Source organism: Myotis daubentonii, chromosome 11, assembly GCF_963259705.1.
Source record: "Myotis daubentonii chromosome 11, mMyoDau2.1, whole genome shotgun sequence".
Lineage (NCBI taxonomy): Eukaryota > Metazoa > Chordata > Mammalia > Chiroptera > Vespertilionidae > Myotis > Myotis daubentonii.
Genome location: NC_081850.1, coordinates 9,015,077 through 9,025,929, shown reverse-complemented (window position 1 = coordinate 9,025,929; position 10,853 = coordinate 9,015,077). Strand labels below are relative to the sequence as shown.

Below are 10,853 nucleotides of genomic sequence, written 5' to 3'. Positions count from 1 at the left end.
GTGAAGAATGGATGAAATCAGTGGGAACCTGAAAACTGATAGTAGGCATGAAAAAGAACATTTTAGCCATATAAAAGATCCAGTCCGAAATAAAGAGTAAAATCTTTGAAATGAAGAATACACTAGAGAAAATAAATAATTTGATTAAGGAGAGAATCAAATTAGTGATTTGGAAGACAAGGTCACCGAAGACAAAAGCAGCAAAAAGAAAAAAGAACTTTTAAAAATGAGGACTGTTTAGGGGACTTTTGGGACAACATGAAACATTAACAACATCCACATTATAGGAGTACAAGGAGAAAAGAAAGGTTAAGGGACTACACCATATGAAAAGATATAATGACCGAACACTTCCCTAACCTGGTGAAGGAAGAGACACACAAGTCCAGGAAGCACAGAGTCCCAAACAAGATGAACCCAAAAAGGCTTGACACCAGGACACATCATAATGAAAATGACAAAGATTAAAGACAGGACATCTTAAAAGCAACAAAAGAAAGATGGTCAGTTACCTACAAGGGAGCTCCCATAAGATTGTCAGCTTATTTCTCTACAGAAACATACCAGGCCAGTAGGGATTGGCACAAAATATTCAAAATAATGAAAAGCTAGGACCTTCAACCAAGACTACTTTACCCAGCAAGGCTGTCATTTAAAATTGATGGAGAAATAAAGAGCTTCCCAGACAAGAAACAGCAAAAGAAGTGTGTTACCACCAAACCATTAGTATAAGAACTATCAAGAAGGAATAAAAGGGAAACAGAGTTAAAAGAATAAAACATATCTACGAATAATCACTTTAAATGTAAGTGGCTTGACTGCTGCAATTAAAAGACATGGTAGCTGAATCAATAAGAAATCAAGAACCACATATATGCAGTCAACAAGAGACCTATCTCAGAATGAAAGATATACAGACAAAAAGCCAGGGAATGGCAAAAGGTATTTCATGCAAATACAAATGAAAAATAAGCCGGGGAGGTAAACCTAGAGCTGACAAAATAGACTTTAAAACAAAGGCTATATTGAGCGATAAGAATGGACACCACAGAATGATAAAGAGAGCAATCCAACAAGAGGATATAACCCTTGCAAACATGTATTTCCTCAACATAAGAGCAAGTAAATGTGTAAATCAAATCCTGATGTACATAAATGGAGAGTTCAACAATAATACAGACGTAGTAGGGGATTTTAACATCCCATTGGCATCAATGGCTGGATCTTCCGCACAGAAAATCAAGAAGCAAAGAGTGGCCTGGTGCTGGACTCTGCAGCAGCAGCAGCAGCAGCAGCAGCAGCAGCACATAAACTAAAGCTGGAACAATACAGACGAGATTAGGGTGGCCCCTGCGCAAGGGTGACACTCAAATCAGTGAAGCGTTCCTTTCCCCTAGCGTGTGACACGCTCCCCTGGCTCCCCTAGGCTCCCCTAGGCTCCCCTGGCTCCCCTGGGCTGGGGCCCCTGCGGGTGGGGGTGGAGGGAGATGGGCGGGGGCTGGGGGGGAGGGAGATGGGCGGGGGCTGGGGGGGGAGGGAGAAGGTGGGGGGGAAGACTTGGGCCCTGACCTCCTCCTTGGCTGGGGCCCCTGCGGGTGGGGGTGGAGGGAGAAGGGCGGGGGCTGGGGGGGGAGGGAGATGGGCGGGGGCTGGGGGGGGGAGGGAGAAGGTGGGGGGGAGACTTGGGCGCTGTCTCACCCTTGCGCAGGGCGGCCTCACACCTAGTCTTTAAAAAAAAAAGAGTGGACTGAAATAACACAATAGATCAAATGGATTTAATTGGTATCTTCAGAGCATTTCACCCTGAAGCAGTAGAATATACATTCTTTTTAAGTGGACATGCAACATTATCTAGATAGACCACATGTTAGGGCACAAAAACAGTCTCAGTAAATTTAAGAAGATTGAAATCATATCAAGAATCTTTTCTGATCATAACTGTATAAAACTAGAAGTCAATTAGAAAAACTGATCAAAAGTGATCTATTACTGAATTGTACACACCTAAAACCACCCTGCCCCAATAAATTTATTAACAGAGAAATAAAAGCAATGAAAAGCAAAAATAAACAATAAAAATTTGGGGATACATGGTGGTGAGAATTGCATGTCAATATACTTGATGTATACTTAAATGTGGATAAAACTCTAAATCTTATATTTATTTGACCACAATAAAAATTAATAATCATAGGAAAAAAGAAAACAGAAAAAGAAAAAGAAAAAACTGTAAAACTCAGAAAGTCTTGGAGGCTAATTAACATGTTACTAAACAATGAATAGATAACAATGAGATCAAGGAAATAATGAAATAATACCTTGAAACACATGGAAATGAGAGCACAACAATCCTAACGCTATGGAGCACAGCATAAGCAGTCCTAAGAGGGAAATTCATAACATTACAGACCTACCTCAAGAAACAAGAAAAATCTGAAATACATCATCTAACTTTACACTTAGAGGAACTAGTGCAAAAGAAAAACAAAGACCATAAAGTGAGAAGAATAAAGAAAATAATAAAGATCGGAGCAGAAATAAACAAAGCAGTAAAAAACAAACAAGAGATCAATGAAGCTCAGGCCATTGTGTGTCAGTGCTTAGAGCTGTGGTCCACGGAACAAAGGATCATGGGTTCGATTCCCAGTCAAGGGCACGTACCTGGGAAGCAGGTTCACCCCTGCCCCCTGTTGAGGTGTATGTGTGTGTGAGACAACCATTTGATGTGTGTGTCTCACATTGATCTTCTCTCTCTCTCTCTCTCTCTCTCTCTCTCTCTCTCTCTCTCTCTCTCTCTTTCTCCTTCCCCTCTCTCCCTCCCTTCTTACCTCCCTCCCTCCCTCCCACATCTCTAAAAAAAAATTCATTGGACAATATATACTAGGTGAGAATTAAAAGAAAAAATAACTTCTCAACAAACGCAGGTGCTGGACTGGATGGCTTCACAGTGCATTTCATCAAACAGTCAGAGAAGAACTAGCACCTGTTCTCCTCAAACTCATCCAAAACACTCAAGACAAGGGAAGATCCCAAGCTCATTTTATGCGTCCAGCATTCTCCTAATCCCAAACCAGAATAAGACTTTACAAAGAAAAAAATTATAGGCTAATATCCCTGATGAATGTAGATGCTAAAATCCTCAACAAAATATTGGCAAACTGGATCCAGTAATACATTAAAAAGATTACACATCAGGATGAAGTGGGATTTATTCCAGGGATGCAAGCTTGGTACAGTATCTACACATAAAAAACATGGTACATCGTAAACAAAATAAAGAATCAAATTCACATGATTATAACAATAGATGCAGAAAGAGCATTCACCAAAACACACCACCTATTCATTATAACAACTCTCAGTGAAATGTAAATAGGGGGAATTCACCTGAACATAATAAAGAGCATGAAGAAAGAAAAGAAAGAAAGAAAGAAAGAAAGAAAGAAAGAAAGAAAGAAAGAAAGAAAGAAAGAAAGAAAGAAAGGAAGGAAGGAAGGAAGGAAGGAAGGAAGGAAGGAAGGAAGGAAGGAAGGAAGGAAGGAAGGAAGGAAGGAAGGAAGAAAGAAGGAAGGAAGTAAAAGAAAGAAGAAAGTGAAAGAAAGGAAGGAAGACAGGAAGAGGTTGAAGAAGATACAAATAAATAAAAGCATATATGGTGTTCAAAGATAGGAAGAATTAACAACGTTCAAATGTCCAATGACGTAATTCAGAGAGCTACAACAAATATCACAAAAATTTATATGGAAGTACAAAACACACACACACACACACACAAACACACGCACACACACACACACACACACACACACAAAACAAACAAAATAAAACCAAACCAATAGCCAGAGTAATCTTGAGAAAGAAGAACAAAGTGGGAGGAATCATGCTACCTGATAACAAACTATACTACGAGGCCATAGTAATAAATACAGTATGGTACTGGCATAAAACAGGCATAAAGATCAGTGGAACAGAATACAAAGTCCAGAAATAAACCCATACATTTATGGTCAATTAATATTTGACAAAGGACACAAGAATATACAATGTGGTAAAGATAGTCCACTCAATAAATGCTATTGGGAAAATTGGACACATAAGTAGAAAAATAAATGAATGCAGACTACCTTCTTACACCATATTGAAGAATAAACGCAGAATGGATTAAAGACTTGAAAGTGAGATTTGAAACCGTAAAAATTCTAGAAGAAAATAAAGGCAATAAATTTTCATAGAAATATTTTTTATTCTGATATATCTATTTGGGCAACAGAAGCAAAAGAAAAACTAAACAAATGGGACTACATCAATCTAAAAAGTTGTTGCACAGCAAAGGAAACCATAACAAAATGAAAAGACAACCCACTGAATGGGAGAACATATTTGCCAATGATACATCTGATAAGGGTTTAATATCCAAAATTTATGAAGAACTTAAAAAACTCAACATCATAAAAAAATTAAACAATCCAATTAAAAATGAGCAAAGAACCTAAACAGACACTTCTCCAGCGAGGATCTGCAGATGATTATTACACAAATAAAAAAGATGCTGAGCATCACTAATCATTACAGAAATGGAAATTAAAATCACAGTGAGGTATCACCTCACATCTGTCAGAATGGCTATCATCATGACCTAACATTTCCACTTCTGAGAATATATCTGCAGAAACCTGAAACACTGATCGGAAAGGATATATGCAATGCTATGTTCACTGCAGCATTACTTACAATAGCGAAGATTTCACAGCAGCCCAAGTGCCCAGCAGCAGATAAGTGAAGAAAAAGCTGTGGTACATTAACACAACGGAATACGACTCACCCACACACACAAAAAGGAAATGAAGGAAATCTTACCTTTTACAACAGCATGGATGGAGCCGGTGAGTATTATGCTAAGTGAAGTGAAGTAAGCCAGTCAGAGAAATACAAGTTCCTTATGGTTTCACTTATATGTAGAATCTAGTGAACAAAATAAACTACAATCAAAATAGAAACAGGTTCATAGATGCAGAAAACTGACTGACAGCTGTCAGAGGGGAGGAGGTTGGGGAACTAGGGGGAAAAGGTGAAGGGATTAAGCAAAGTAAAGACTTATAGACACAGACAGCAGTTTGGTGATTATCACAGAGAGAGGGGTGTGGGTAGAAGAGGGTTTAGAAAGGATAAATTGTGATTGAAGGAGACCTGACCTGGGGTAAGTGGGGAGGGCGGTGAGACACATAATTCAACATACAGGTGATGTATTACAGAACTGTATACCTGAAAGCTCCCTGATTTCATTACCAATCTCACCCCAATATATTCAATTTAGAAAAATAGGCCATTGTAGCACATGCTACAACCTGGATGGACCCTGAAGACATGATGCTCAATGAAATACGCCAGTCACAAAAGGACAAATAGTGTGTGATCCCACTCACATGAGCTCCCTAGAGCCATCAGAGTCATCGAGGTAAGAGGGAGGGTACCAGTAATGGGGGAGTGGATGCAGAGTTATTGTTTAGTGGGGACAGAGCTTCAGTTGGAGAAGATGAGAACAGTGATGGAGATGATGGTGGTAAGGGCAGCAAAACAATATGATTGTTAAGTTGTGTTAAGGAGCACTTAACACCACTGGACTGTGCTCTGAAAAATAGTTAAAATGGTAAATTTCATTGTGTATATATTACTGTGATAATAATATACCAAAAAAATAAAATAAAATAGAAGGCACTGTCCTGGGTGCAGGAGAATCAGGTAGAGCTGTTCTCTATTGGCCCCTACATGGGCGGTTGGGTCACTATCAATATCCTGGTTGTGAGATTTTTGTAAGATATTATTGAGGGAAACCGGGTCAGATTACGTGGGCCACCTCTGCATTATCTCTTACAAATAATGTGAATCTACAATTATATTTTTAAAAGGTTAAAAAAATAAAAGGGGTGGCCCAGATTTGGTTGTCTTGCCCCAGAGAATCTGGTCCAGCAGGTCTAGTTGGGGTCAGGGCTGAGTATAAGGAATTGCCCACGGGAACTAGTAGTCAGTGGGATTGAGGGCCACCATCCAGACCAGTGACCTCCACAGCTATGTTCTCATCCCGTCACGGAGCTTCCACAGCCTTTAATAAAGCTGCTGTGTCTCAGCCACCTCTAATGTGATCACTTGGGGGAACAGCTCCTTCATGTACCACTGGTTTCTTAAAGGAGCGTCAAACCTTTTAACCATCTCACAAAACACAACACAAGGCAGTGCAATCCTCCCACAGTGACCCTCTGCTTCATTAAACCACATCCACCAAGTGACAAGGATGGGCCTTTTGTGCCATTCCAGGAACGCTGGGCCAGGGCCTCGTCAACAGAGCAGATTCACTTCTCGGTGTCTTGGTTGGGACCTGGGTACAGGGCCCAGGAGTGACGCTACCCAAGGACAAGGATGAAGGAAGGCAGCATTGTCGTTGGAAGCACGTGCCTTTTAATCATCTACAGATCTCAACTGTAGAAAAGATACCTATGCTCTGTTAAAGGTCAGGAAAGATAAATAATTTTTCTCTTTTGTATTCGACAGAGTGGCGCTCAAAATGAACTAAAAATAATACCCTGTCTTCATATGCTCTCTCCTTCCATAGATGGCTCCAATTTTCCTGTCAACTTGAATGCGAGATGGAAGAAGTAATGCTGGTGAATGAAATCAACACATCCCTATTTTAAGGGGTGAAACGAAGATGAGAGATGGAGTGTCACTCATTAAAGGTTTGATACTTTACTCTGTGGTCAAGTAGGGAGTTTCTATTTGTCCATCAAAACCTGTATCATTAGGGTAATAATGTAGGGCTGCCATGAAGGCCTTTTCAGTGTCTGTACCCCATAAAATCTTGCTCTTTTTGGTCCATGATGTGGGCCAGGGAGCCACCAAAGCTCATCCTCTCCACACAGTGACTCAGGGCTCCAGGGCTCCCCTGGCTTGTGGATTCAGCTGGCAATGAGCACAGCTCAATGATGTAGAGGTCGGACAGAAGAGTGGTGTCAGGATGGCCTGGGAGGAGCTACTCATGGCTGTCCATGCCTCTGGCCAGACCTGACTCACTTGGTGAGAGAGGCTCAGAAATGCAGAACAGCACAAACTCCTTGCTACTTGGCACATAGGACAGCACACTCACCCTCTTGTTCCTTTACCTGTGCAGCCAGCCAACTCAGTCACCTTCAGGAAGAACATCCAGAAAGAATAATAAAATAAAAGTACCTCATGCCAATCCACATAGCACTTCAAAGTACTAAGAGTAAAAAAACTCACTGTCCATGCATTTCTACAGAAAGGCTACTTGCTGTCCAGACCCATATTCTTGCTCTTTTTTCTTCTTCTCAAAAGAAGAAAACACATCATTCTGGAGCCACCGAGATGGAGCAGGTCAATGGCCAGCTGTCCACCCAATGATGACAACCATGGTCTCAGAGAGAATAGTATCTGCAGACTCCAGAAAGAGCAGCAGTGGGCTGAGTGGGGAGAGAAGTGAGAACTTGACCAGTGACCAGCACGGTGGTGAGCTGATTTGTCTTGAAGGCAGTGAGTCTTAGCACTGCTCTGTGAGCAGGATGGGAATGACTCAGAGAGGACTGGACCAGGGGCCTGTTGGAGCCAGAGTGGCGGTTGCCCTGGACCCTTCCCCCTTCTCTCCTGGCCGGGCTCTAATGCCATGGCCTGGGCATAAGCCCCTCAAATGCTGAGGGAAAACCCATCACTGGTGAGGACCTGGGAAAATGAGGCCCTGGACTCCAAAGTATTGGGGAGACTCCTGATTATTTTCCTTCTTTTTCTCTTGCCAGTTTTCCCTGAAAACCATCCTGTTATATGAATCTTCCACACAGCTCATGGGTGGAGAGGAGTGTAAGGTTCTGAGAGAACCAGAGCTTCTAACAGAAGGACTGGGAAGGTGCCTGAGATCCAGGGGGAGAGGAGCTGTGGGTGATCCTGTATTATTTTGATAATGAGAAAAAATCTTCTAAAAAAAACATATAAATAACTCTTATTTTTGGCTTAAAGTGCATTTTGCTTCCATGTTCAGTGACCAGAGAAACTTAAAAATGCTTTGGGTGTGAAATATCCTTTAAACTGCATTCTTGCACTCTAATAGCTCCTGAATGAGAACACTTGGCTTTGGAGATGCTATATCTGCTTGGAAAAAATAATGTGGTAGGAGCTGGGGACGCAGTAGGGGATGGTGCAGGTCAGGAACCCTGAAGAGAGGCTCTAGGCAGGATGCCTCAGTGTCCACAGCACAGGCTGTATTTGAAGAATTCCTCATTGGAAGGCTGATATCTACAGTAAAGGTTCAGATTTGATAAACTTTAGACATGAGCCATAGCTAGTTTTCTTTTAAAATTGTTTTTGCTGTTCTTATTGCAAATCTATACATATATAAAGCTAATATGCTTATTGTCCGACCATCTGAACAGTTGCTATGACGTGCACTGACCACCAGGAGGAGACGCTCAATGCTGGAACTGCCATGACGTGAACTGGCAATTTACAGAGAACCTGGAACCCACAAGTAACACTCAGCTTCCCCCAAGTGGAAATGCAAGGATGGTTCAATATCTGCAAATCAATAAATGTGATGCATCACATAAACAAACTGAGAGACAAAAATCACATAATTATATCAATCGATGTAGAAAAAGCATTTGACAAAATCCAACACCCTTTCTTGATAAAAACTCTCAGCAAAGTGGGAATAGAGGGATCATACCTCAACATAATAAAAACCCTATGACAAACCTACAGCCAACATCATACTCAACGGGCAAAAACTAAATCCATTTCCCCTAAGAACAGGAACAACACAAGGATGCCCACTTTCACTACTACTGTTCGACATAGTACTAGAAGTACTAGCCATAGTGATCGGACAAGAAGAAAAAATAAAAGGCATCCAAACTGGGAAAGAAGAGGTAAAACTGTCCTTATTTGCAGACAACATGATATTATACATAGAAAACCCCAAAGACTCCATCAAAAAACTACTAGACCTAATGAATTTGGCAATGTAGCAGGATACAAAATTAACACCCAGAAATCTATGGCCTTTTTATACACCAATAATGAACTCACAGAAAGAGAAATGAAAAGAGCAATCCCATTTACCATTGCACCAAAAAAATTAAGATACTTAGGAATAAACTTAACCAAGGATGTAAAAGACCTGTACTTGGAAAATTACAGGACATTGATAAAAGAGATAGAGGAAGACATAAACAAATGGAAGAACATACTATGTTCATGGATTGGTAGAATCAACATCATTACAATGTCCATACTAGCCCTAACTGGTTTGGCTCAGTAGATAGAGCGTCAGTCTGCAGACTGAAGGGTCCCAGGTTTGATTCTGGTCAAGGGCATGTACCTTAGTTGTGGGCACATCCCCAGTGGGGCTGTGCAAGAGGCAGCTGATTGATGTTTCTCTCTCACGAATGTTTCTAACTCTCTATCCCTCTCCCTTCCTCTCTGTAAAAGAAATCAATAAAATATTTTTTTAAAAAAATTAAAAAAATAAAATGTCCAAAGTACCTAAAGCAATCTATAGATTCAATGCAATACCTATTAAAATACCAATGGTATATTTCAAAGATCTAGAACAAACTCTCCAAAAATTCATCTGGAATAAAATAAGACCCCGAATAGCCACAGCTATCCTGAGAAGAACAAAGTTGGAGGGATCACAATACCAGACATCAAACTATACTACCAAGCCATGGTTCTCAAAACTGCCTGGTACTGGCACAAGAACAGACATATAGACCAATGGAACAGAATAGAGGACCCAGAAATTGACCCAAGCCATTATACTCAATTAATATTCGACAAGGAGGCAAGAGCATACAATGGAGTCAAAGCAACCTCTTTAACAAATGGTGCTTGGAAATTTGGTCAGATACATGCAAAAAAATGAAACTAGATCACCAACTTACACCATACACAAAAACTCCAAATGGCTAAAGGACTTGAATGTAAGACGGTAAACCATAAAAATTGGCAGCAAAATTGCAGATATATGTCATAGCAATATTTTTACAGACACAGATTATAGGGCAAGGGAGACTAAGGAGAAAATAAACAGATAGGATTACATCAAAATAAAAAGCTTCTGCACAGCAAAAGAAACCATCAACAAAACAACAAGAAAGCCCACTGCATGGGAGAACATATTTGCCAATGTTATCTCCGATAAGAGTTTAATCTCCAACATTTACAGGGAACTCATACAACTCAACAAAAGGAAAATAAACAATCCAATCAAAAAATGGGCAAAGGACCTAAATAGAATCTTTTTGAAAGAGGACACTCAGAAAACCAAGAGACACATGAAAACATGCTCAAAGCCACTAATCATCCAAGAGATGTAAATCAAAACGACAATGAGGTACCACTCACACCTGTCAGAATGGCTATCATCAACAAATCAACAAATGAGAAGTGTTGGAGAGGATGCGGAGAAAAAGGAACCCTCCTTCACTGTTGGTGGGAATGCAAACTGGTGCAGTCATTGTGGAAAACAGTATGGCGTTTCCTCAAAAATTTTAAAATGGAACTGCCATTTGACCAGTAATACCACTTCTAGGAATATATCCCAAGAAACCAGAAACACCAATCAGAAAGGATATATGCACCCATATGTTCATAGCAGCACAATTCACCATAGCTAAGATCTGGAAACAGCCTAAGTGCCCATCAGTAGATGAATGGATTAGAAAACTGTGGTACATCTACACGATGGAATACTATGCTGCTATAAAAAAGAAGGAATTCTTACCATTTGCAGCAGCATGGATGGAACAGGAGAGCATTATGCTAAGTGAAATAAGCCAGGAAGTGAAAGA

The 10,853-nt window shown here is 40.5% G+C and overlaps 1 non-coding gene across 1 annotated transcript; it reads left to right on the top strand.

Annotated features, from left to right (window-relative positions):
* The first annotated feature begins 1,291 nt into the window (after positions 1–1,291).
* LOC132212868 (U6 spliceosomal RNA) lies at positions 1,292–1,395 on the top strand. Its single transcript, XR_009447812.1, has one exon. It is a non-coding gene; the product is annotated as a U6 spliceosomal RNA (small nuclear RNA).
* Positions 1,396–10,853: the final 9,458 nt, after the last annotated feature.